The sequence below is a fragment of the Ambystoma mexicanum genome, chromosome 3p (assembly GCF_040938575.1).
Source record: "Ambystoma mexicanum isolate Mex_15411 chromosome 3p, UKY_AmexF1_1, whole genome shotgun sequence".
Taxonomy (NCBI): domain Eukaryota; kingdom Metazoa; phylum Chordata; class Amphibia; order Caudata; family Ambystomatidae; genus Ambystoma; species Ambystoma mexicanum.
The window spans coordinates 589,073,381-589,098,647 of NC_090925.1; the positions used below are offsets into that span (position 1 = coordinate 589,073,381).

The 25,267-nt window shown below is 48.7% G+C and overlaps 1 protein-coding gene and 1 long non-coding RNA gene across 7 annotated transcripts in view; one reads left to right on the top strand and one right to left on the bottom strand.

Annotated features, from left to right (window-relative positions):
• PKIG (cAMP-dependent protein kinase inhibitor gamma) overlaps positions 1-25,267 on the top strand; it is a 1,186,538-nt gene that overhangs the window by 519,067 nt on the left and 642,204 nt on the right. For 3 of the 6 annotated variants that reach the window (XM_069651336.1, XM_069651335.1, XM_069651337.1), the window contains exon 3: positions 4,582-4,713. The exons of the other annotated variants lie outside the window; for them this stretch is intronic. The gene's annotated coding sequence lies outside the window, so the exon portion shown is untranslated. The remainder of the gene's footprint in view (positions 1-4,581; positions 4,714-25,267) is intronic. 6 annotated transcript variants of the gene reach the window in all.
• The window catches only part of LOC138580640 (uncharacterized), a 253,264-nt gene that overhangs the window by 47,323 nt on the left and 180,674 nt on the right, over positions 1-25,267 (bottom strand). The window lies entirely within an intron of this gene.

Genomic DNA, 25,267 nt, shown 5'->3' on the forward strand with positions numbered 1-25,267 from the left:
GGGGGCTCAACCCACTTTTGGGACCTCCGAGGGGAGAGCTCACACGGAGGTTGCATTCATCCGTGCGCCGCCTGGTGGCCGTCGAGTGATGCATTGTAATATACACATGATTTTAAACATAAATGTGAGTTGTGATATTGGCCCTGTGGCTGATACTACCATTGTGGTGTTCTATGCATGTATTACATTGAAATTTGTCTAGAAATTGTTAAAAAATAAATAAAATGTGTATTTTATTTTTACTAATAACGTCTTGGTATTTGTTGAAGAAAGACGTACTGCCTCTTGTGTTGACTCGTGAGAGTACCCTGTGCTAGTATAGTAATTGGCAAAAGAATGACAGTTAACCACTGGAACTTTTTTGTTGTCTAGAATAATTGAGTTTGGGGGCAGTTCCCGTGGTTATTCAATTTCCCCTTGGCTCTCTTGTTTGTTAAGGGTTGTGAACCCAAGCCATGATCCCTCCAAGAACCAGTTCTACCTGTTGCTCAGCTGCAGCCTGGAACTCCTTTCAACTCTTCCTCCCACTTGCCCCACCCTATAATTTCTATCTCCTCTTTGTCTTCACATGAAACCTCGCGCAACCCTGCAGAACGAGTTAAACTTGTTGTGTCCATCATGGGTGGTGGGCTCTGGAATGCCACTTCTCCCACACTCTGTAATTATCATTCCTTTTGCCAAATCACCAAGCTAGCCCCTGACCTCTTGCACTCTTTCTGGGTACCACCTCCATTACCCAGTCCAACAAATAACCTCCCCTTTTGGCACAACTGCCCTGACCTGGGAATCACACAGCATCCTGGCAACAGCCAAACAAACCCTTGCCTGTGTGTGGGGAAGAGCTGTGGGGTTGGGGGGACAGGGTTGTTGGGGGTGTGGCCAGCCCTGGAGAGGGTTGAGCAACAAAGCGTGTCCTGGCAATAGCCAAACAAACTCTTTCTTGGGTGAGAGGCCAGCCCTGCGGTGGGTGGGAGAAACGGTTTTATATAAGCCTGTGGAGAAAGGACTGGGCGCTCTCTCTTTGGTTGCTGGCAGTGGTGTGATGATGGCGGGGGGTGGCAGCAGAGCTCAGGAGGCACCTTCCACAGTGCCCTTGTTTTCCCTCTCCATCCCTCCGCTCTTTTCCTCCACAAGCTGCTTTATTTTTCCACCAGTAGGGCTCCTGGCCTGTCTGCCTTGCCCCCCTGTCGGCCTCTCGCTTTGTCTGCATCCCGGTGTCTCTCTCTCCCTGCCTGCTTCTCTCTCTCTTATTCACCTCACCATCTCTACCAGCCCCCCTCTCCAACCCTTCCAATACTTCCTTGTGGTCCCGTCTCCCCCCCCCTTGCATTTAAGGGTACCCCCCAGGCCCCGGGGTTCAATGCCAGTGGTGTGCCTAGCTAGTATGCCTGTCATCAATGCCCCACCTTGTGCCCACAGACTAGTGTAGGCCATCACCTGTGTCCAGTGTTTCTAATCTATCCTTCTGGCATTGAGTTTACTCCTCTTCCTGTAATAAATCTGTTCCTGGTTTCTACAAAGACTTTGGTGCCTTCATTGTGTTCCTACTTTTCAGTTTAGCCTGCCTGCTATTCCCTGAGGGGGGACACAGTCTGCATACATAACACATCACCACCGGGTCTTTTGACTCCTTGGTCCAAAACTGTGGCCCTCTCTGGGGTCCCCCTCACCGCCTCCTGCATTTTGGCCTGTCTCCCACTTCCACAACACACCAGCCCCAGGACCTTGGTGGAGCCCCTAAACTACCAGGGACATTGAATAGTGCAGCAGCCGCTCAAGCTGTACTTAGTTTACAGTAAACTGCTCTTTGGTCCTTTGACATGAATATGGATGCTGTGTAGCGTGTGCCACCATTCCGGCTACACTGTTTCCCTGATTGGAGAAAAGGGGCATGAATTAACCACTATTTACAACATTCTGTACTGCTAATGCATCGTATGCAGGGTAGACGGGGTTAGATTGACAAGTGGGCCAATCAGGAAGTAGGGAGGGGATTAAAAGAAGCTACAGCAAACACGATGTGGGTTGTTCAGGTGACTTCAGAGGAGGTGGCAGACTAAGAGACCAACAGGAGGAAGGGTGGTGGGTGGATTGAGGAGACGGTTTTTGTAACAGGCGAGTCTTTGGTCAGTAAGTGCAAGTGGTACAGGGTTGTGAGTGTGCGTGAAACAGGGGAAAGTGTTTAGGAGAGGAAGTGTACAGAGTGAATGTGAAGTGATTGTGTGCATAGAAGCAGGGTGCTTGAGTAGAAAGGTAGGTGGAGGAGGGAGTGGCCGCATCGGGGACAAAGTAGTACCATGAAAGGGTGAGTAGTGAGATGAGAACACCAGGAAGTGAGAAATAGAGGAGTGCAATTGCGCGATAGAAAGGAACCCCAATCGAGCAGTGTGTCTATACGGCACAATCCAATCCTCCCATTAGACCACAAACTTTTGGGATAGAGTAGAGACAGTCCAGGAAGTCCCTGAGGGAGTTTAGATGGAGAATGCATCCCGCCTTTAGGTCTTCCCCCAAGGTATTTGTTAGAACTTAGAAAGTAGGGTGGAATCTGTGCTATATACTAACCTGGGGAGTATGAACGCCTGGGTTAGGGATGAATGGTGCTTTTTAGATGAGGGAGGGATGGCCTTTGGGCCATGAAAATTCTAATAAAACAGCCGGGCCTTCTTTGAGATTTTGAGTATTTCTTGAGCCATTTGAGAAATGAAATAAAACAATGCAAACATCTTAGTATATTGTTGGAAAATTAAAACAGTATGGTGTAAGATGTTTTCTTCCTGGTAAATAGGGGGCGGTGTATTAAGCACAAGTTTTGCCTTCTTCACTTGACCAACATGTGTGATAATGGGCAAATCGCTTTACCTCACAGGGCCCAACTTCTCAAACTGAATTCAGTTAGAATTTCATTCTTTAGCTGGCATAAAAGATGACCGTATTTGGCGACTGAGTCTGCACTTAACAGTGATTCCAAGATGAGAGCACTTGGGCTTGGGAGGCTGTAGCTTATGTATAACTATACATGGCATATGAGGCTTCACTTCGTATTAGATGGCACTATATGTTATGCTACTTTGCATTTATATAGCGCCTTATGTATCATTGGTATGATCTCAAGGCGCTGGTAGGTTGAATGCCCTCGGGAACCGTAGTTCAAGTCAGTAGAGAGAGAGTCATAAGGTGCGTGAGTGCACCAGATATGTATGCAGCTGTTGTGGCACTTGCATGATAGCTGCTTCTTAGCGGAAGGTGTGGTGGTTGGGAGGTCAAGAATGTGTTAATTCTGGTTGGTTGATACCCAGACTGATTTCTGGCTGCGTTAGGCATGAGGAGACGCATATTCTAGCAGGTGTGCTGAGCCAGCTGTGTTTAATTGGGATGAGGTGCATGTGGCGGGTGTTTGTATGAGAACAGCTATACCGAATGTGTCATAGTATCGCTGTGTTCTAGTTGAGTGTTGTTGTATAGGAGAGAGTAAGCGTGGTGATGTGATATGGTGGTTTTCAGTAAGGTGCTTGAGATAGAGCACACATCTGAACCATTTATTCTGTCCGTTTTATTCACTCTGTCCGTTCAATCAGCTTAGTCTGTTCATACATTTCGTCTGGTTCATTGTTTGGTTTACTAGTCTTTCCATTAATTCCATCATTCGATCGTTCATCTACATAAACTGCTCACTCCAATCTGTTCCGTTTCATCCTTCCCATCTGTTTAGTGTGTTCTGTCTGTTCCATCCTTTTTATTCATTCGATCTGTTCCATGTGTTTTACACACTGCATCAGTTACATCCGCTGCATCTATTCTATTCACTCGATCCGTCCCGTGCACTCCATCCGTCCCGTGCACTCCATCCGTCCCGTGCACTCCATCCCTCCCATGCACTTTATCCGTTTCATGTACTCCCTCTGTTTTATGCACTCCATCCGTTCTATCCGTTACATCTACACCATCCGTTACATCCACTCCATCCACTCAATGCGTTCCATCCATTCCATGCACTCTATCCATTCCATGCAGTCCATCTGACATATCCATCATCCATAACATATGAGATTGCACTTAGCATTTTGTAGCAGTACCTGGTAGGTGAAGGAGTATTTAGCATAGTAGGCTGTACATGGTGGGCATGAACAGATATAAAATGGCAGCGACTGCCCATATGAGGCAGTACTAGCATAAGAAATCAGTGGTCCCATGGCTCATGATTGCACCCATTCTTATTGGGATAGCACATTGGTTAATATGCTGTTGAAAAGTAACATAGCCTTTTTTGCTTTATTACTCTTTGTAATTTTACGAATACACCTATTTTAGTATTTTTTTACTTTTGAAATGCCACGTCCTGTGCTGTCATCCGGTCAAAAGGTCCTATGGAATCACGCTCTTTGATGTCAGGGTCAACGGTCATGTGATGTAACCGTCTGTGATGCCATTGTGTACTTAATACCACTTCCTCTACCCCTGACATTATGGGAAATTGATGTCCCTGATATTAAGATTGGCCAAACCACACGTGGAAGGCTGTGCTCGGTTGTAGGTAAACTATCCATAACTAGAGATACCATTTTATTTCTGTATACTCAGGTTGCTACTTTGCTGCCCCGCCTTCTTCTGGGTGATTGAAAATACCTCCATCTCCTGAACTATTGCAAATCACAACTGCGGAAAAGGACATTTAGAACATTGACTTTGAACACTGAGGAAACAGCTTCTTAGGTGAGGGATTCAAAAAGTGGTACAGTACTAACAAACCCTTTTGTTACAGTTTGAGTGTCTTGTTCTAACCTTGGAAGACAATAATATGTGGGCGAACAATGCTTGGATACTTATCAAGGTTAGTAGCGAATATTTCCTTTTTGTTATATTCAATGGATCGACGTCTGTCTTTAGGGAAAATTAACAGTTTTTTAATCTTGTGTGTATTTGGACATTGGTATTCGTGCTTTTCTTAGAGGGGGGGGGGTGCTATTGTCTCTTTTGTCATGTTTGGTGACCTTTGACTGATATTAAAGTTTGCATTTCTTTGAATGGGCACAGATGGGTGAAAAAGGTTTAAGCATGTAATCGGCAATGTTATTTTTGTAGGTAAACTGGTATTTTTTAATAGCTAAACAACATTTTGTCCGTCAGATTGGATAGGCCGATTTGCAAGTACACTGCCTGACTTTAGGATTTGGAAAAAACCTGTGACCTTCATCACTAATTCGGAAGAAAGGATTAGGTGTAAAGTGAGCGCTTCGCTTAGAAATATTCTATTTATTTATGACTTAGAAAGTGGATTGGTTTCAGGCTGGAAGCATCTGCCATCTGTGCTCAGTTGTGAAGTAATCACAGTCACAGTATGCCTGCTGAGGCGGAAGCGGCAAAGGAAAATGTTTTTACTTGATAACACCCATGCTTTTGTTTTTTCAATTTCTAATTGAAGAAGTCCTGGTTGCCTCATTGTTTGCTTCTTCAAGCTGGATGTCCCCCATTTTGTACTTGCACTATCGTAGGTCAGTAAAAGTTAGTTATGTCCTGCACAGAAGCTGAACAGCTCACATTCCCCATTGCCTCCTATGCAACCAAAGAATTGTTGAGTGGTGGCCAAAGATTTGGCAGTCGAAGGAAACACTCATTGCACGCGTTATTGACCGTGCTGGGTTGTTCACCATTTGTGGGTGTTAGTTTTTGATTCATCGAACCACTATCGTTTTATCCAGGCTAGCCAGCTCATCAATGAATATCACCTCCGGTTAATAGCTGATTCAATGTCATCTTCCCATCCAGAATAGATTACGTACCCTATTTCTTGCATTCCTTACCCTATTTTTAAAATGGAGATGACTTTCTTTAAAAAAAAAATCTTAATAAACGTCTTGTTTATGCCTAAGTGACAGCATTTTACTCGGGCAAATAATAAGTGATTTAGCAATAATCCTGCATTCTGCGGGCTACAGTAACAGCACAGGGCCCAGGTTACCGTGCTGGTGTAGCCTGCAGAACGCATGATTATTGCTGTTGGCACCCGAAGACAACCCCTCAAGGTGCTAATAGCAATAACATTTTATTTAAAAAAATGGATGCGCTGTTTCATTCGCAGCAGTGGCCTGGGAGAATCCGGAAGGGTTGCCATAACAATGCAAGTCGGTAATACTGTCAGAACCCCTCTTCCATTTCCATGGCACTGAAGCAAGAATCTGTGACTCGAGCAGAGGAGCCACCGAGTTAAGGAGTGTTAGACTGGGTGTGAGGAGGGGCTGGACTGGGGCCTTGGAAGGCTGGAGGCAGGTGGAGGAGGGAAAATGACAGCGCTGGGGGGGGTAGGTGCGCAGAGCTCGGGTTGCTCCGAACCCAGGCTTGCATCAGTAGAGTCAGCCCAGTTTTGGAGCAACCTAAAGGGCTCCCGCATCCGCCCCGGGGACTTATTTCTATTAATACAAATGTTTAATGTAAGCCATACTTTTGTACAAATATTAAGCTGCACTGTGTTGCAGGGTGAAATGAAAGTCTGATACTGCAGGTAAGGGAAGTGAACTTTTTACTAACTTCCAGTGACAAGATATATACATCGGGTAAGTCCAAGGGTAAGTAAGTAGGAAGGTACATACACAGGAGACATCCACCGGCCTCCACTCTCACAGGCTGCTACACTCCAACTGACATTCAAGGAACTTACAAGTCACTCACACCACAACATTCCAAAGGGATTCTCCCAAGCAAGCATTCATGCAGGACCAAGACAGGGAACACAAGACACAACACATCTCCCTCCTCAACAGAAACCAAGATCAAGGTACGGAAAGAAGCAGAAGGGAAATACACGGGTAATGCGACCCAAGTATAAAACCAACACCATTCTGGCCACCTCCACTCCAAACTCCAATCCAAATCCCACTCACTCCATTCCGAAGAACAAGGAGACACGCTCCCACCTACCTCGTACATTCAATGACCTACAATGAAGCCAAGCAACCATACAATACACTCAGTCTGTTGTAGGCCTAACAGACACTCAAACAAAGGAACCAGCCCTAACTCTGAACAGACCACCAGACCACACAATCCCAAAACAGCACCCTCATTCATCCTGCTGCCAAAAAATAAGGTGCACTAAAATGCAGCACACCCTTCATCTTCTACTATTCTAATACAGAACAAATGATCAAGGCTGAAAAAGGCACAGAGCACAGGCACCCACTGCAATGCACAAGCAGGTGGAGACAACCACCCCCTGAGGTACCGGCATCCAACTCCCCAAAGGCACGGGCAGGAAACACCCTTAGGTGCGGTGTCCAATACCCCAACCTTTGTGGCACGGGTGGCAGAACACCCCTAAAATCTAGTGCCAGGTTGCTCCCACCCAGATACATTCTTACCAAACTGAACAGGATCAGTGTATTAGACAACACAGTAATTGAAACCTAAACTGTAAATGTCCAAGCCCTAATCTTTAAGTCCACCTTTTGGCCCTGTGGAAGAAAAACATGAATGCAAGATACATTGCTGTTAACTGTAGAGCACTGTAAATTTAACATTTGAGGCATGGAAAGTGAAAATAAAAACCCTACTCTAATAGAGTCCATTGCTTTGAGCTAATAAAGTCCTTAAACATAAATGGCCCTGTGGAGGCAAAATGTTGTTAAACAAGACATACATTATACAAAGTTTGCTGTAAAAATGGATGATATTCTAAAGATGTTACTAACACTTTGGCAATCAGAAATAACAAAGGCCACGACATACATGCTGAAACCCGCATCCAAACCAAAACATACCATCATGAGACAACTCACAACCTGTAACGTATGTCACTTCCAGTAACCTCTGAGAGAACTGCGCCCACACTCCCTACAAAGACACATCAAACGCTGTACAGGCTCCACATCACAACAAACAGTGGAAAGGCCATTTTTGATTGAGCTATACGTGTGCTCGATAGGAAGATGTCAGCAAGCCTCCCCAAGGATGCAGGAAACAAATAATAGTAAGAGTGGCAGCAACGCGTCTTGAGGCAGTGGAGGCTGCTCTTATGAAGCAGGGTGTCTCTTAGATGATCCTCACTGACAACCAAAATACGAAGGCCCAAGAGCGCTGCCATGCATGCAGTGCCGTTAAATGAGTTTGCGCTCCTCTCCACCCCCCAACACAAAACAGTACCTGTGGTGTTCTGCACTCTGGCAGCCAAAGACTTATAGCGAACCAGTTCCTCCTTGTTTTTTTCTTTTTATTTATTTGCGGTCAGGTGTGTGGAAAACTCACATACTCGACTGGGTGCACACGCGCTCTCTTCCTCTCAACACCTGCAGAGGACATGGAACGCTGAGGAAACTTCATGAAAGGGTTGCTGACATAGGAACAATGACATCCTCACATGTCATGGCACAGACCAAACGTTCCAGGGTCCTTTATTCTGAACCTCCGGAGAGGCACTCCGGAACGCAACTTGCTGGCCGTTCCAGGTTCACCAACTCCCCACAGATCAAAGATGACACAATCACTTGGCAAACACGCTCTGAACCGTATGAATCACCCTACTATTAACGGTCCCCGCAGCAGCGTTAATGTCGTCTCACCTACGGCGCAGTTGAGGCTCCAAGGACATCTCCTCCCTGACAAAGAAGCCACCGCTCCAGTAAGATGGTCGCTCCCGTTTTTTGAAAATCACCATATCCTTGAACTCGCGGGACAGAGGCTGACACGGCAGCCTACTTCTTCCTCTTCCTTGTTTTGCCCCGACTGACGAAGACACAGTTTCAAACCGGCTCTTTATGCTCCCCGGCTGGAATTGCCAGCCGCCTCCAGTGGCCAAATTGTTTAAGGTGGCCACACTAGCAAGTGGTGCTCTAACTGCTACTAGTAGCCAACTCCCGCCCCCAGCTACCCCCTTCCTGCCTTGCAACAGCTGTTGGGCTAAGGAACAGGGGTCAGCTCACCTTTGGAGGGTGGGGGGGCGGTAGATGTCTCCTCCTATGGTCTCAACGGCTTGCTTCTAGGCACTGCTCACTCTGGACAGCTGCAGGTTCCTGGCCCTTCCCTCAAGCCAGCTCGTCGCCAGTGTAGCGTGGTGAAATGAAAGTCCGATACTGCAGGTAAGGGAAGTGAACTTCTTTACTAAGTTCCAATGACAAGATATATACATCAGTTAAGTCCAAGGGTAAGTAAGCAGGAAGGTACACAGGAGACATCAACCGGGTTCCACTCACAGCTGCTTCACTCTGACATTCATGGAACTTACAGGGGCACTCCCACCACAGCATTCCACAGGCATACATTCCACCAGGCATTCTCTCAAGCAAGCATTCATGCAGGACTAATGCAGGAAGCATAGGACACAACACATTGCAACATGGAAAAATATGTATTGTTGTTCAAAAGATTTAAAAAAACATAACATATATCACCTAAAACAATATTTGCAGTGCTGGTTTGCAATGCAGGTTTAACACTACTGGCCTACCATTTAACAACCACACCTGCTACTCACACCACAAACATACATAACATTACCAATCATAATCAAAAGGCAAATTAAAATCATATAGAATCATACATAACAAAACAGACTGGATACATTGAACCAAGGGGTTATCTACAAGTACACACATTTTACACTATTTTGATATTACTGTGTTATTGTTGTGTAACCATTACTTATGTTATTACAAAATCTCTATTTCGAAGGGATTGTGTCCTCCGACGTATTCCTCATCTTAGATATATCCTTCCAGCTCTGTTGGCCTCGGAAAAAATTTTCTCCAGAGGGCGCTGCGCGTCGACGTCCCTCGAGTCGATGACCTTCGACAGCCGCCGTATCGACGCTCGACGTCATCCTGCCTATAAAGGCCGCGCGCAGCGTCCGTTGCTCAGTTCCGTTTTTCCGCGCTACTCGGTGCCTCGGAATACCGTTGCTCAGTTCTTAGTCAGATAATACCTATTTACCTCGAGTTATTCGATACCGTACTCGATGGCTTCCTCGTCGGAACCGACAACTCCTCGATCCGGCTTCAAAAAATGTCGAGATTGTGGGAAAAAGATGTCGTTGACCGATCCTCACAGAAATTGTCTGTGGTGCTTGGGAGCCGAACACCATTGTTCGGAGTGCGAGGACTGTATGTCCATGACAGCTAAGGCCCTGAAGGAGCGTAGGGGGAAGCTGGAGAAAGGTAAGACTTTTAAAGCTTCTTCTTCGTCGACGAAGTCGAGACATTCGTCTCCTCGTCACCATTCACGCTCCAGGTCTCGGAGTGGGTCTCATCACTCCTCGAGATCGAAACACTCGAAGAGGAGACGTCGAAGATCCCCTTCTCCGTCTTCCTCTTCCTCTGTTTCGCCAAAAAGAATCCCTTGCCCCACGAAACATAGTTCCCGGGCTGAATGGGAAGAATTCAGAAAAAATATGATGAGCGTCTTCGAGAAAGCGGCCTCGACCCCCTCGAAGACTGCCGAGAGCGATGCTCTGGTCGAAAGACCCGAAGGTCAAAAACGCCGTGAGTCGCAGTACCCGGCGAAAGAAACCTCTCGAGCGCGTCTCAAACCCTTGAGTAGGACTATGACCTCCAAACCTTCCTCGAAGGTTCCGTCGACGCCGTCGACGAAGGTTCCGTCGACGTCGAGGTCGATGTCTTCGACGCCGTTGTCGAAGGGACCTTCGACACACGGGTCTGTCGACTCGACGCCGGCCTTGACACCGGCGTCGACGCCGAGAAAAGTCACGGTGACCACACATCCAGTGACGATCCCCAGGCCCTCGACGTCGATGGCGTCGATATTGTCGAGTAGAATTCCAATTCTGTCGAGGTCCTCGAGGCCTCCACCTCTGTTTTCGACGCCACGCTCGAAGCCTTCGACGTCGGCGTCGACGACATCGACGTTTTCGAGGCCAATAATGACAAGTTCGGCACCCTCTGCCTTGGAAATGGGATTTACTCCCTTTATGAGTTCAGAACAATTGAGAACTATATCCTCAATTTTAGAAGAGGGTGATTTGTCCGAACAAGACACATTTGAGTTACAGGGACCTGTAACCCCAGTCAGAGAGGAATTTTCCTCTGAAGAGCGCAGATTAAAGGATCTTCATGATTCTTTACATGAGGCAAGTGGGTTAGACACTTCCCCTGAAGGGGATTTTGCTAAGCCAGACCCGGGGGAGCATGCTGAAACCCCCTACAGAGCCTTAATGGCCAGGATTACAGAGTTCATGGGGTGGTGTACACCTTCACAATCTTTCCAGCAAGATGACCTCACGGATATTCTTGACAAAGGCCCACAAGAGGATCCAGTGGTGCCCTTTCATAAAGCTCTTCAGAGAAAGATCATGACAAACTGGGAAACCCCAGATGTAATACCAGCAGTAAATAAAAAACTGTCTGCAAAGTACAGGGTATCTTCCACAGACCCAGAGTTCTTGTCTAAACATCCATCCCCAGAAAGTCTGGTGGTACAAGCAGCATCCTCTACCGATGTCAAGACGGCTTATCCTACAGTCCCACAGGACAGGGACGATAAAAAATATGATGCTATGGCAAAGAAAGTCTTTTCAGCATGTAGCATGGCGTTAAAGTCTGTTAATGCTACTTGCACCCTTGCTAGGTTCAGCCATACACTTTGGGAGTGTGCTTCTACAGCGGCTGACTGCATCCCGGAGGGAGAAGAAAGGGATGCGTTCCTGAATATTATACAGGACGGTAAAGACGCTATGTGCGAATCCCTCCAGACGGGCATTGATTCGGCTGACAGTATCAGCAGAGCAATGGCGGCAAGTACATCAACCAGGCGGTTCGCTTGGTTGAGAAAGTCGGGTTTTGCCCCAGATGTGCAAGCCAGGCTCTTGAACATGCCATTTGATGGCTCTTCTTTGTTCGGGAAAAAGGCGGATGACAGTTTAGAGAAACTGCAAACTTCAAAAGCAGCAGCAAAATCCCTAGGAGCTGCAATCCGTCAGACTCCTTTTCGTCCCACAGGAACCTCTGCGAGGGGCAAGTCCTTTCGCTTCTACTCCTCATTCGGAAGAGGTAGAGGACGACCGGCTCAAAGGGGTCAAAGAAGAACTACCCGAGGTGGACGGGGTAGATATTCTAAAGCCGCAGCAACAGCAGGTGCCTCTTTACCATCGGCATCTGCATCAGCCGCCCTAAAACCACTCTGAGGACTCCCCTCACAGGACACCTGTAGGAGGCAGGTTGACTCAACATCTGACGGTATGGCAGGCTATCACGTCAGATGCTTGGGCATTGGAAACAGTCGCCCAAGGTTACTGCCTGCCTTTCCTACGTATACCTCAGAGTCATCCACTGGGGATCAGCTCTCAGAAAGCTCCAGATCCGCTCCTCTTGCAGGAAATTTTGGACCTGCTAGAGAAAGGTGCCATAGAACCGGTACCTGTAGCGGAGAGGAACAAGGGCTGGTACTCCCCTTACTTTCTCATTCCAAAGAAAGACGGAGGACTGAGACCCATCTTGGACTTGCGAGAATTGAACAAATTCCTCAGGAAAGACAAATTCAAGATGGTCACTCTTTCTCAGATCCTCCAGGCCCTTCAGTTTCAGGACTGGTTGGTATCTCTGGACCTTCAGGACGCTTATTTCCATGTGCCTATCCATCTCAAACACAGGAAATACCTGAGGTTCGCAATTGGCAACTCTCACTATCAATTTCGAGTACTGCCTTTTGGGCTGACCTCCGCCCCGAGGGTCTTCACCAAGTTAATGTCGGTAGTGGCTGCAAGTCTAAGGAGGGAAGGGATTCACGTCTACCCCTACCTGGACGATTGGCTGATCAGGGCTGTTTCTCCGGAGCAAGCTCAGATCCAGCTAAATCACGTGTGCTACTCCCTTCACAAGCTGGGCTTCTCCCTCAATTTAAAGAAGTCTCAAATGATACCATCGCAGAGACTCCAGTTCATAGGAGCGATCCTGGATACTTCCCTGGGAAAAGCCTCGCCACCAGAGGTGAGGGCTCAAGATATTCTACAGATGGTTACCAAGTTCCAACATGCCCAACGTCTCCCAGCCTTAGACTTTTTGAGGTTGCTAGGCCTCATGGCATCCTGCATTTTCCTTGTGCCAGAGGCTCGCCTGAGAATGAGATCCCTCCAGTGGGCACTGAGGACTCAGTGGTCACAATTCTCAGGGAGAATGACAGATCTTCTTCAGGTTCCCGGCAGGGTGGCTCGAGACCTTCAGTGGTGGGCCTGTCAGGAGAACATTCTGAAAGGAGAACAGTTTTGGCAACCCTGGCCGGAGATAACAGTAGTCACGGATGCCTCACTCACGGGGTGGGGAGCCCACGCCAACGACTTGACCATCAGCGGTCGTTGGTCTCCATCGGAGTCCAGACTACACATCAACCTGTTAGAGCTGAGAGCCATCAAACTTGCGTTGAAGGCTTTCCTGCCAGTTGTACAAGGGAAGAACGTCCTGATAATGACGGACAACACGGTGGCCATGCATTACCTCAACAAAAGAGGAGGCGTAGGATCACTACCCCTGTGCAGAGAGGCGATGCAGCTCTGGTTTTGGGCAATCCAAGAAGGAATCTCTCTATCGGCAGTTCACCTAGCCGGAGAGAAGAACTTGACAGCGGACGCTCTGAGCAGGCAGAACACAGTCTCCCACGAGTGGGAGCTAGCTCAGGAAGTCCTTCAAGAGATCTTCGCCCTTTGGGGAACCCCTCAGGTAGATCTGTTCGCCACCAGCCTAAACAGGAAATGCGACCTGTTCTGCTCAAGGGAATTTCCTCCGAGAGGAGCTCTGGGAGACGCGTTCATAGTGGACTGGGAGTTTCCGCTTCTGTACGCGTTCCCACCGGTCCCTGTCATTCCTCAAATGATCAGGAGGTTGAGAAGATTCCGGCGAACCATGATCCTAATTGCCCCGGATTGGGCCACGAGAACGTGGTACCCGGACCTTCTAGACTTGTCCATCTGCCCTCCAATTCGACTTCCACTCAGAGAGAACCTACTCTCACAGAAGGGAGGTCAGGTTCTCCATCCAGACATCAAAACCCTCAACCTTCACGCTTGGCTTCTGAACGGCTGAGGTACAAGGATTGGGACCTCCCTGATGATGTTATGGAGGTGTTGCTTTCGGCAAGGAGGCCAGCAACAAAGTCTTTATACCGCTGCCGTGGAACAGATTTTGCAGCTGGTGTAGAGAACAGAATATCGACCCATTTTCATGTGGTACACCAATGGTTTTGTCCTTCCTACTATATTTGGCAAATTCAGGCCTTCAAGTTGGCACCATTAAGGGCTATCTCGCAGCGCTATCTATCTTTAAGCGTACTGCGGAGGAACCATCCTATTTCAAATTACCCTTGGTAATACAGTTTCTAAAGGGGTTAACCAATGTTTATCCCCCAAGACCATTCCAAGTTCCCCTATGGGATTTAAACTTAGTACTAACTTTCCTGATGGGTACACCTTTCGAACCTCTCCATTCTTGTTCGTTAAGATTCCTTACCCTTAAGACTGTTTTATTAATAGCACTTACATCTGCTAGAAGGGTGAGCGAATTACAAGCTCTTTCTTGTAAACCCCCTCATACAATCTTTCACAAAGACAAAGTTGTCCTGCAAGTGAAGCCTAATTTCCTCCCAAAGGTAGTCTCTGAATTCCATATCTCTCAGAAGATTACCCTACCATCTTTCTATCCTCCTCCTCACCCGGGGAAAGAGGAAGAGAGGTTACACAGACTAGACCCTAGGAGGGTTTTAAGTTTTTACATTAGTAGACTAGCCAGGATAAGACAGGCAGACCAGCTGTTTGTAGGTTACGCAGGTCACAAGCTGGGGTTACCAATAACTAAGCAGACCATTTCCAGATGGATCATTCTAGCCATTCTGGAATGTTATAAACTGGCAGGGAAAGAGCCCCCTCAAAACCTTAGGGCTCATTCGACCAGAGGTATTGCAGCTTCATCGGCCCTCAAAAGAGGCGTGCCGATTAAAGACATATGTGCGGCCGCTACATGGTCGTCTGTCCATACCTTTACACGTTTTTACAATCTGGATTCCTCCTCTAGTCAAGAGACTAGGTTTGGAAGGGCTGTACTGCATTCTATTCATCAATAGAAGACAGCGTGAAGTCAGTACTCCCTCCTCCGAATATAGAATACTGCTATGGGAGCCTATCTAAGATGAGGAATACGTCGGAGGACACAATCCCTTCGAAGAACAAGTTACTTCTTACCTTGTAACGTTCTTTCGACGGGATGTTCCTCCGACGTATTCCTCATCGACCCTCCCATCCATCCCCGCAGTTCTACTTCCCTTGTTGTTGCAGCTTACGCTCCTTCAGGGTGATTAGTCTAGTCCAGACAGTAATACTGTGGGCTACAAAACGGAACTGAGCAACGGACGCTGCGCGCGGCCTTTATAGGCAGGATGACGTCGAGCGTCGATACGGCGGCTGTCGAAGGTCATCGACTCGAGGGACGTCGACGCGCAGCGCCCTCTGGAGAAAAAAATTTCCGAGGCCAGCAGAGCTGGAAGGATATATCTAAGATGAGGAATAGGTCGGAGGAACATCCCGTCGAAAGAACGTTACAAGGTAAGAAGTAACTTGTTCTTCTTGGAGATGCATGTATCCAGTGTCCTAGTCGACTCCAGTTTCGGCTTGAATCAAGGGTCTGCAAGATTTGCGGACCTGCATCAACAGGACGAAGTGGATGGAAGGTGGTTGGAATGACTAATTTATGCTGTGACGAAAGAATCGCAGGATTAAAATGATTTGTTCAGACCGCTGCACAACGGGCTACTGTGTATCCGTGGCATGCAAACAAATTTAAAAAGGATAAAGGAAGATGCGAAAAATAACCTCAAGACCAAGATTGCTGTATGGACAATTGAAGTGAGCCAGCTTATCTACCCTTGCAGAACCCCGACTTAAGATATGCAACCGTTAGGGCAAGAGTGAAAGGAGAGAATCAACACAACCAATAGGGATTTTAGCTATGAAAAAAAACAATAGCCCCAAATGATATAAGGTAGGAGGCCAGTGTAGTTACTCAGTCTGGATGTCACTGGTGATCACCCAAGGAAGATGGGGAAGAATTTAGTGAAAGAGGAACCCATGCGTAATTGATAGCAACTAGAGAGCCTGTATGACAGTTAATTCACCTGAAACAGCTGCTGTTAGGAATGAAATTGCCAATGGCAATCTTTCAAGGACAGCACTGTATCAAAAGAGAGGTCACTTTAGTGTGTGTGGATAAATACTGGAAAACACGAACAGCTGGGCACTGTGTATTCAATGTATGCCTGTTAATGGGCTGTTTGCTGAACAAACTGTATCAGCCACATTGGGGTTCAACAGAGAAATGGAGCGCCAAACGCACTGTGTCTATATTTATTGAGCGCTATGTTAAAATGCGCTGTCAATTAAAGTCTGCTGCAATTCCTTAGAAAAAGCACACAACCTATTGAATTGGTTGAACTGGCGACAGGAAAGTGCATAGATCATTTGAAACCGTGAGGGAAAACATAAGGAAAGGGGCAGAGTGCACATAGTTAATCCCTTACCTATAGTTGTTACCGCCACGCATCTATTTGCAATATTGCAGTGTTCGTCGGAATCTGCCGTAGGGCTGTATTGAGATTGCTTTCTGCAGCAGTCGATCAATTGAAGTCTGTCGCGTTCCTATAGAAGGACACAACTTCTTTAAATAATTGAACTCCATACAGGGGAATGCATGGGTCATTTGAACCTGTGAGGGTAAAACAACCAGACAAAGTGTGGCGCGCATATGGCTAATCCCTTACCTGTTGTTGTAACCCTGCGCTTCTGTTTGGGATTTTGCTGTGGTTATCACGATCTTCCATCAGGCTGTTCAAAAGTTACTCTCTACAATGTCATGCTCTTAGTCTATGGTATGTTGATGCTGTACTGAGTGGTATATGATTACTCCTATGTCCCGTCCCCTTTCCTCCATATTTATGGGACATCTCTCCGTCCTGTGGGATGGGACCGGAGCACTTTGTAAAAAGCATCCAAAAATTTTGCAAAAATGTGTCCTTCCTCTCTTTCTTGCGCGGGGCCCAGCAGGCGGCCGTAACCTCGCCCACCTTGGCTCCGCCCCACGCATCACCCATCAGTCCTTTTCTCCGCTCGTTCGGGACTGGACGCACTTGCATCCGCGGAAGATTTTCTTCCCTTTTTTCCTCTCTGGCTCTCGCTAGCGATCGTGTACTAGTCTGTCTGTCGTTCAAACTAGACTTTCCTGATTGTTCATCGTGTCACCTTTGCTTCGCGAGGGCGGAATCCCCATCCTCTTTGTTTAGAGTGTTTGGGTCCGGATCACCGTTGGGACTCCTGTTTTTACTATGACTCCCTTTTGGTCCGGGCTCTTCAAGGTCGGTTGGAACGGTGGGAGGAGGTGTTCCGACAAACTCCCCCTTTGCATTTTCAAGAGTTTATCGACGAAAAGAAGCAGCGCCCGGTAAGTTCTTTACTTTTCAGAGCACCCCGGCCAGGAGACACATTCCCGGGTTCTTCCCGAGCCGGGAGGGGCGTTGATCGCTCTATCACCGGGGATTGCCCTGAGGTGCCCGTGGGGCCTAATAATTGTACCAGCGTTTTCTCTGAGGGTCTCCGTAAGGGGCCTCTGTATACCGGAGTACGCTCCGAGGCCCCTCCTGTGGGGGCTGCTTGTAGACCCAGTTCCACTGAGTCGTGGGGTACCGGAGCTCGCTCTGAGGCCTCTTTCGGCTTCCCTCAAAAATAAGACCGGGGTCCGCCCCGAGGCCTTGGTTGGGCTTGGTGTTACCGAATGGATGTTCGAGGCCCACGCTAGTAAGGCTGTTACCGGACCTGGGTTTGAGGTCCCTCAACATAGGCTAAAGTTACCAACATTTCTGAGAGGCCTGGCAAGGCCTTATCGGTGAAGGTTGTTTCTCACCGTTCCTGCTCTTGCGGCGACACCAGATCTGTTGAGGGGGCAAAGACGAACAGTTCTTCTTTTACCGGCAGTGCCGAGGTCCTTCCTGAGAAGGCTAATTTGGCGGTTGGTATGTCGCAGAAACATTCCAGGCCTCATACTACTGGCTCTGCCGAGGTTCCTTATGTTAAGGCTAAACTTAAGACCCCAGATCCATCGACGGGGACCCCTGCCTGACTTCCCTCAGGTGATGACAAAATGGCGGCCGTTCCTGCCACGACCGCGGAGGCCATTTTGGGCGCTACCCCTTCAACTACGCCATCGGCCTCAGGTGTAGGGCTTGGCTCTGCGGGTGAACATAGGGTTCCATGTGCGCATCCTTATCGGCCAGTCTGATTGGAATGCTCGGATGCCCCTTCCACACAATGTTTCGTTGTCTCCGGGGTCGGCACCTTTGATTTTTGTGGATACTTCGGGTGATGGGCCGATGTGGCAACCTTCCCCGTTAAGTCCCTGGAATTATCCTCCTCATGAGAGGCCTCCCCCGGTTCCAAAACAGTCACTGGAGGAAGCATTTTTTGGCAAATTTCAGACGCTTATGCGTACCGACCCCATGAGGGAATACTAAGGGCTTTTTATAGAGATATGTCCACCTGCGCCTCCGGCCCCACCCGTTCCTCCGGTGATTCCGCCGCCGCCTCCTTTGCCTACGGTGCCTACTCATCCGCCTTTGCCTCCATTGTCCCCCATGGACAAGGCAGTGCCCGACACGGCTCAACAGGATCCTGACCTGTCGGATGGCGCAGGGCGATCAGGACAACAAGGACCTGCCCCGCTCTGTTAGTGCTTTTCATGACCGGGTACTGGACATGATGTGCTTCTTGTATGTTCCTGTGCCCGAGGCACCCGCTCCGCAGGAGGGCGTGCTTTCTGGGGCGTTCACCCGGTCTCCTTTGGTGCGTACTGGCCTGTTCTTGCAGAAGGACGTTCTGGCCGAGGTCGCAGGGTCTGGGAAAAGCCACACTCGGGACTTTTCGTCAATAAGAAAATTGACGCACAATACAGGCTGCATTCTTCGGAAGAGGTGGCCCTGTCATCTTGTCCGCCCCCTCCTCCACGGTAGTGGCTGCGGCCACGTTACAGTCCAGGCCTGCAGCATCCTCTTCCACGACGGCTACTCAGGTTCTGGGAAAGGAGGACAAGCTCCTTGACTCCCTTGGGAGTAAGATTTTCGCCAACTCGGCTTTGCAGCTTCGGCAGGCCAATGCCAAACTGGTGTTAGCGAGGGCTCATATGCGGATATGGAAAGGTCTGTCGGAGTTTGAGGAGTTCATCCCGGTCGAGAAGCTCGAAGACTTTAAAGCAGGATTATCCGACGCCAGAGTCTTGGCCCAGGATCTCCTGGAGGCTGCGGCTCACCATGTAGACACCTTGGCTCGGGGCCTTATGCTAGGGGTTGATGCCTCACGACAGGCGTGGCTGCATGCCATCAAGTTTTCGAAGGAAGTACAGGACAAGGTGTTGGGCCTTCCATTTGATGGTAAGGAGCTCTTTCATTCTACAACAGATGTAGAGCTGACCAAGACGAAGGATAGCACACAGACAGCTAAGTCCTTGTCGGTCCTGGTTAAAACCCCCTTTAAAACCCAGAGGCCGCTGTCGCAGAGTCGCCTGTCCTCTGGTTTCAGGGGCTTCCTTGACCGGAAATCTCGCAGAGTGGATACCCCTTCGGGGAATAACCGACGGAGGCAACAACGGACTCGGTTTTTCTCCCGCTCCTCAGCCTCCTCCTCGGGTTCAGGTGGCAACGCCACTGAGAAGCCTGCAAAATGAGTGGTCTCCGCGCTCGCACGAGACCCCGGTGGGAGGACGCATTGCGTCTCATTGGGAAGCGTGGCAGACCATCACCGAGGACCGGTGGGTCTTGTCAGTCGCTCGGGCGGGATTCTGCTTACCCTTACCCCCTAGCCCACCCTTCAACCCTCCTTTCCAGCTGTCGGGATCGCCCTCCCTGAATGCCGGGGAACGAGAGGAGGGCTTCTACTCCCAGCTGTTTACGGTGCCCAAACCCAACCAGGCTGGCCTGCGCACCATCATTTCCCAGTTCAATCTTTTCCTACCCCAAGAGAAATTCAAGATGATCACGCCCAGCCAGATAGGTCTTCCTTGCAGATGGGAGATTGGCTCAGCGTGGTGGATCTTCAGGATGCGTACATGCATATCCTGATTTGGAATCCACACAGGAGATCTCTTTCTCTTTGGGAGAGGAGCATTTCCAGTTTCAAGTGTTTCGTTTTGGCCTCAGCTCTGCGCCGCGTGTCTTCACGAAGATGTCGGTGATTGTGGCCTATCTTCATCTGCAGGGTATTCATGTGTATCTGTATTTGGACGACTAGCTCTTACACAGTCCTTGCCCGTTGAGAGCCGCGTGCAATCTTCAGTCTCTCCTTCAGCTCCTGTTCCACCTTGGGCTGTCGGTGAACTGGTGGAAATCTTACATGACGGTCTCCCAGGACTTGATATTCCTGGGTTTTCGCTGGAACACGATCGACTGCAGAGTGTACCTGACCGAGGACAGGATGGTGGATCTGTTGGCCACGTGTCAGATGTTTGCGCAGTCGGAGAGCATGCCGGCCTGGTGGTTCGAGGCTTCTGGGCCTCATGGCCTTGTGCGTGTTGGCTCTTCCTCTTGCTCTTCTCAAGATGAGGCAGGCTCAGATGGCTCTTCGGAGTTCCTGGCATCCGGCTGTGGACCCGGATTCCAAGTTGATAATGATTCTGGCTTCCATGAGAGTGGACCTGGAGTGGTGGTCATCTCTCAGCAACCTGTCGATGGGTGCAGGGTTCCATGACACAGCCCCTACGGTGACGATCACGACAGACTGCTCCCTTCTGGGGTGGGGTGCGACGTTGGATCTTCTTCAGGTCTCAGATCTCTGGTCGCCTCAGGACAAGCTCCTCCACATAAATGATCTCGAGCTTCTGGCAATCTTTCTAACGCTCAGGGCATTCAGACCGATCATGGCCAACAAAGTGGTCCGCATACGCACGGACAATGTGGTGTCTATGTATTACATCAACAAAAAAGGGGGAACCAAGTCTCCCCCTCCCCCCCTCGTGGACCTGTCCATCCAGATTTGGGAGTGGGCTGTACTTCATGGTGTTTGGTTGCTGGCAGTGCACATCCCGGCCCAGCTGAATGTCACAGCGGATGCCCTCAGCCGGTGGACAGTGGTCAGCTACGAGTGGGAGTTCAAGGCGGAGGTCCTCTCATGGATTTTCGTGCGTTGGGGCACACCGGAGGTGGACCTCTTCGCTACGGCGGTAAACAAGAAGCTTCCTCAATATGCCTTCAGAGGGGGCGCTAGGAGCCTCCTCTCTGGGGGATGCTCTCGAGATTCCATGGCACAACATGAGAGCTTACGCCTTCCCACCTCTGGCTCTAGTTCATCGAGCAATTTACAAGTTGAAGAACTCGGTGAACTGTTGCCTCCTACTCATAGCCCCGTGGTGGCTGGCCAGGATTTGGTTCTCAGAACTTCAACACCTGTCGATGTATCCGCCGATCAAGTTACCAGTGACCCCCGATCATCTTCATCAGGGGGAGCAGCAGCTATGGCACCCCTCCCCACAATCGCTCTGATTGGCGGCATGGTGCCTGAGTTCAAGTCTTTAGAACATCTCAAATTGTCTGCGGATAACATGCGTGTTATCCAGGCAGCCAGGAAACCCACGACTAGGTCCCAGTACAGAAGCAAATGGCTCAGGTTCTGTCATTGGTGTTTAGACAAGCAGTTGGACCCAAGGGGGGGCTACCATTGATACAGTGCTGTCATTTGTATCCTTCTTAGCACAATCGGGTGTCCACGTTCTGTCATGCAGAACTTACTTTTCAGTGGTTTCTGCTTACCTTTCTACGACCAATGCTCTTACTCTCTGTGTAACCCAGTGGTTAAGAGGCATTTTGCAGGCTTGACACGCCTCTATCCTCCAATTCGTAGTCCGCACCCGTCGTGGGATCTATATGTAGTCCTGACGGCGTTGTGCCATAAGCCTTTCGAACCGATGGCCACGGTGGACCTCAAGTACCTCTTCTGGAAGGTGTCCTTTTTGGTCGCCGTTACGTCGGCAAGGCGAGTGAGTGAGCTCCAGGCTTTGTCGGTGGAGCATCCCTTTTTGGTCTTTCACAAGGATAAGGTAGTCATATGGACAAATCCTGCTTTCCTGCCGAAGGTGGTATCTGAGTTCCATCTGAACCAGTCGATCTCCCTGCCGGTCTTTTTTCCGAACCCTACCTCAGAGGCAGAAAGGGTTCTGCATTGTCTCGATGTCAGAAGGGCTCTTAAGTTCTATCTTGACAGAACAGCCGAGCTTAGGAGTTCTTCTCAATTGTTTGTGACCTTTGGTAACCTTCAGGGTAAACGGGCATCTAAGGCGACTATTTCTCGATGGATCGCCGCCTGCATTACAGAGTCTTTAACCGTTCAAGGGCTGAAGCCTCCTAAGGGTATTCATGCGCACCTGGTGCGGGGCAAGGCAGCTGCGGTTGCCTTTCAGAAATATGTCCCCTGGGAGTCCATCGCTAGGGCAGCTACTTGGGCCTCCACATCTGCTTTTTGCAAGCATTGTTGTCTTGACATGAGCTCATACGCCCGCCCCCCGTCCACTCTAATAAGGTTCCTCTGTTATTGCTAATAGGTGTTAGGCAGAAACCTGTGCAGTTCCCTTAGGGACCACTGCAAAAGATTTAAGACTACAGGTGTTTGGCAGTAAACCCACTTGGTAGCAGTCTGTACCACACAGATTCACTTGGTAGCTGTGGCTGAGCAGTCAGACTTCCCTCAAGAAGAGTTAGGCAGTATATAGAGTATACACAATAGGTACAGAGATACAGTAGCACAAGCAAACACTGACCAGCGCTTTGGTGTAAAAGTATATAATTATTTATTTAAAGACACACTTGTAAATTACACTAGCACACCAGAGGTAAGTAAATTCAACACACAGTCACTATTATATATATATATATATATATATATATATATATATATATATATATATATATATATATATATATATATATATATATATATATATATATATATACATACAATCCTAATTTCTTATTAGACAAGTCTTAATGAGAAACACCACTTATTTTCAGACAGAGGTGAGCGCTTAGCATAGGATGGCACTCTAATAAGTTATTAAAAAGGGAGGGAAAAAGGCAGAGTTATGAAGCACAGAAATTTTAATACTTTTCAAAGAACCACAGGGAGGCAGGTTAGGCAAAGTCTACTGGAGAGCAAGGAAGTTGAAATGCTAGGCCCACTCTTAGAGAGAGCAAGCAAAATGTGTCCAGGATCACACAGTGGGCTTATGCCCAAAGAGTCTTGTAGATAGTTTGCACACAAAGGATGAAATTAAAGTCATGAAAAGTTAACTAGGTTGTCCCAGGCCATCCTAGGTTAGAAAGTCGAGGCTTTACTGTCACCCCGAACAATCTGCCGCAAGGGAAGCCAGGCGGGACACAGTACCTTAAGTGGGAAGGATGCTCCAGCGGGGGCAGCAGTTCCTGGCAGTGGGTGCAAGTCAGTGTTTCGTCCAGAGGAAGAGGAGGTCTCGTCGTGGAGGAAAGATGAAGGTCGTTGCACTGCCAGGGAAGAAACCAGCCGCGGAGTTCGCCGGTTAAAAGGTACTACCCTTCTATTTGCGGTAGTGGTAAACCGTGGTATTCCGGTTGCCGGGGTGCTTGGCACGGGCAAGGCGGCCACGAGATGCTCCAGGAAGGCGAAAAGAAGGCAAAACTGGTTATCCCCACCAGTCAAAGGAAGAAGACTCTCCGGACTGGAGATCTCCTCTGTCGTCGGGAAAAGTGGTGAGACGGTTCAGCAGGGCTCCACTGGTGGTGTTGTCGCTGCAGGTCGGCTCAGCTTCTCCCTCCTCGGATTCTTAGGTCCTGTGGCGACTTCTGAAGCTCCAGTCCCCAAAGCCCTGCTTTTATGCAGCAAACCCCCATTCATCCAGCCTAGCTGTCAATCAAACATGCTAAGTGGTGAGCCGGCTGGCTCACCACTCGGGCCAATCACACAAGAGTGCGACTTGAGTTGCCAAGGCAACTCAGTCCAGGGTGCCTAAACACCCTCCCACAGCCCCTGTGGTACCAGACAGAGTGGCACCACTTTTGGAGGCTTCTGTGGAGAAGCCCGCCAAAAAGTGGAACAAAGGGCTTGACTTGGGTTGGAGTCACAGAAGAGAACACAAACGCCATTTTAGAATCGAGTTCTGGCAAAAAATACCAACCGGTGAATTAATATTAAATAAAGCGGCGGTATGTTTGAGGCTATAGGAATTAAATAAAGTTGGTAGCCTCGAACAATGGGAAAATCCCAGAGAGATATATTCGCGGTCGAATATAAAAAGTAGTATCCACTGCCACCAGCCAAAACTCGATCAGGGGGGAGGGAGACGTGCCCCCTCGAACAACAGACCCTGGGGCAATCGAATTGCTCCGACCAGTACTCCACAATATGATGGTTTGTACTGGTTTCTGTTCATAATTTGGGACTAGTAAAGCCAATGGTGACTTTACATGCCCTGGGGGACAGTAGTCAGTCCCAGGGTATGGAGTCTATGTTGGGGGGTCGCAACGACACCCCTGGGTACGGCACGGAGGGTGCTGTGTAACCCACATCAAAAACACATGAAACCCTATGGAGTAAAAGACCACATAGCCCATAAAACACATGGAAAGACAAAGGAACACCTCAAATCATGTCTAAGAGTGGGAGTAAAAGAGTCTCACTATTAGCAGGAGAAAGAAATAAACCCCAAAAATCCAGCAAAGCTGCTGGGGGACTCACTAGGTTTGGGAAATTAGCCTTTACAGAGAATTCTCCCTAACAATAGGTCTTAGACCTGGTGATAGAAAAGGACTGATGGGCAATGCGCGGGGCAGAGCCAAGGTGGGCGGGGTTACGGTCGCATGCTGGGCCTCGCGCAAGAAAGAGAGGAAGGGCTCCTTTTTGCACATTTTTGGATGCTTTTTACAAAGTGCTCTGGTCCCGTCCCACAGAACGGAGAGATGTCCCATAAGTATGGAGGAAAGGGGACTATGGACTAGGAGTAAGGTGGTCACTACGGTGGGTAACCTGGTTATTATGCATCGTGGGCATAAAAAGAGGACTAGTGCGTGAATGATGCTTGATACATGCATCATGGATATAGAAAAGGCACTAAGGTGGGCCAAGCTCGAAAGATACCCTACCTGACAAGATTATAATGATACAATCCTGGTCACCATCTTGGTGGACCACAGAAAGGCAAGAAAATTGAGAATTAAGGAACACATCAGTGTAAGAGGTTTCTAATACCCAATTCAGATGTTTAATTCAAAAGTAAAGGCCACTGTAATT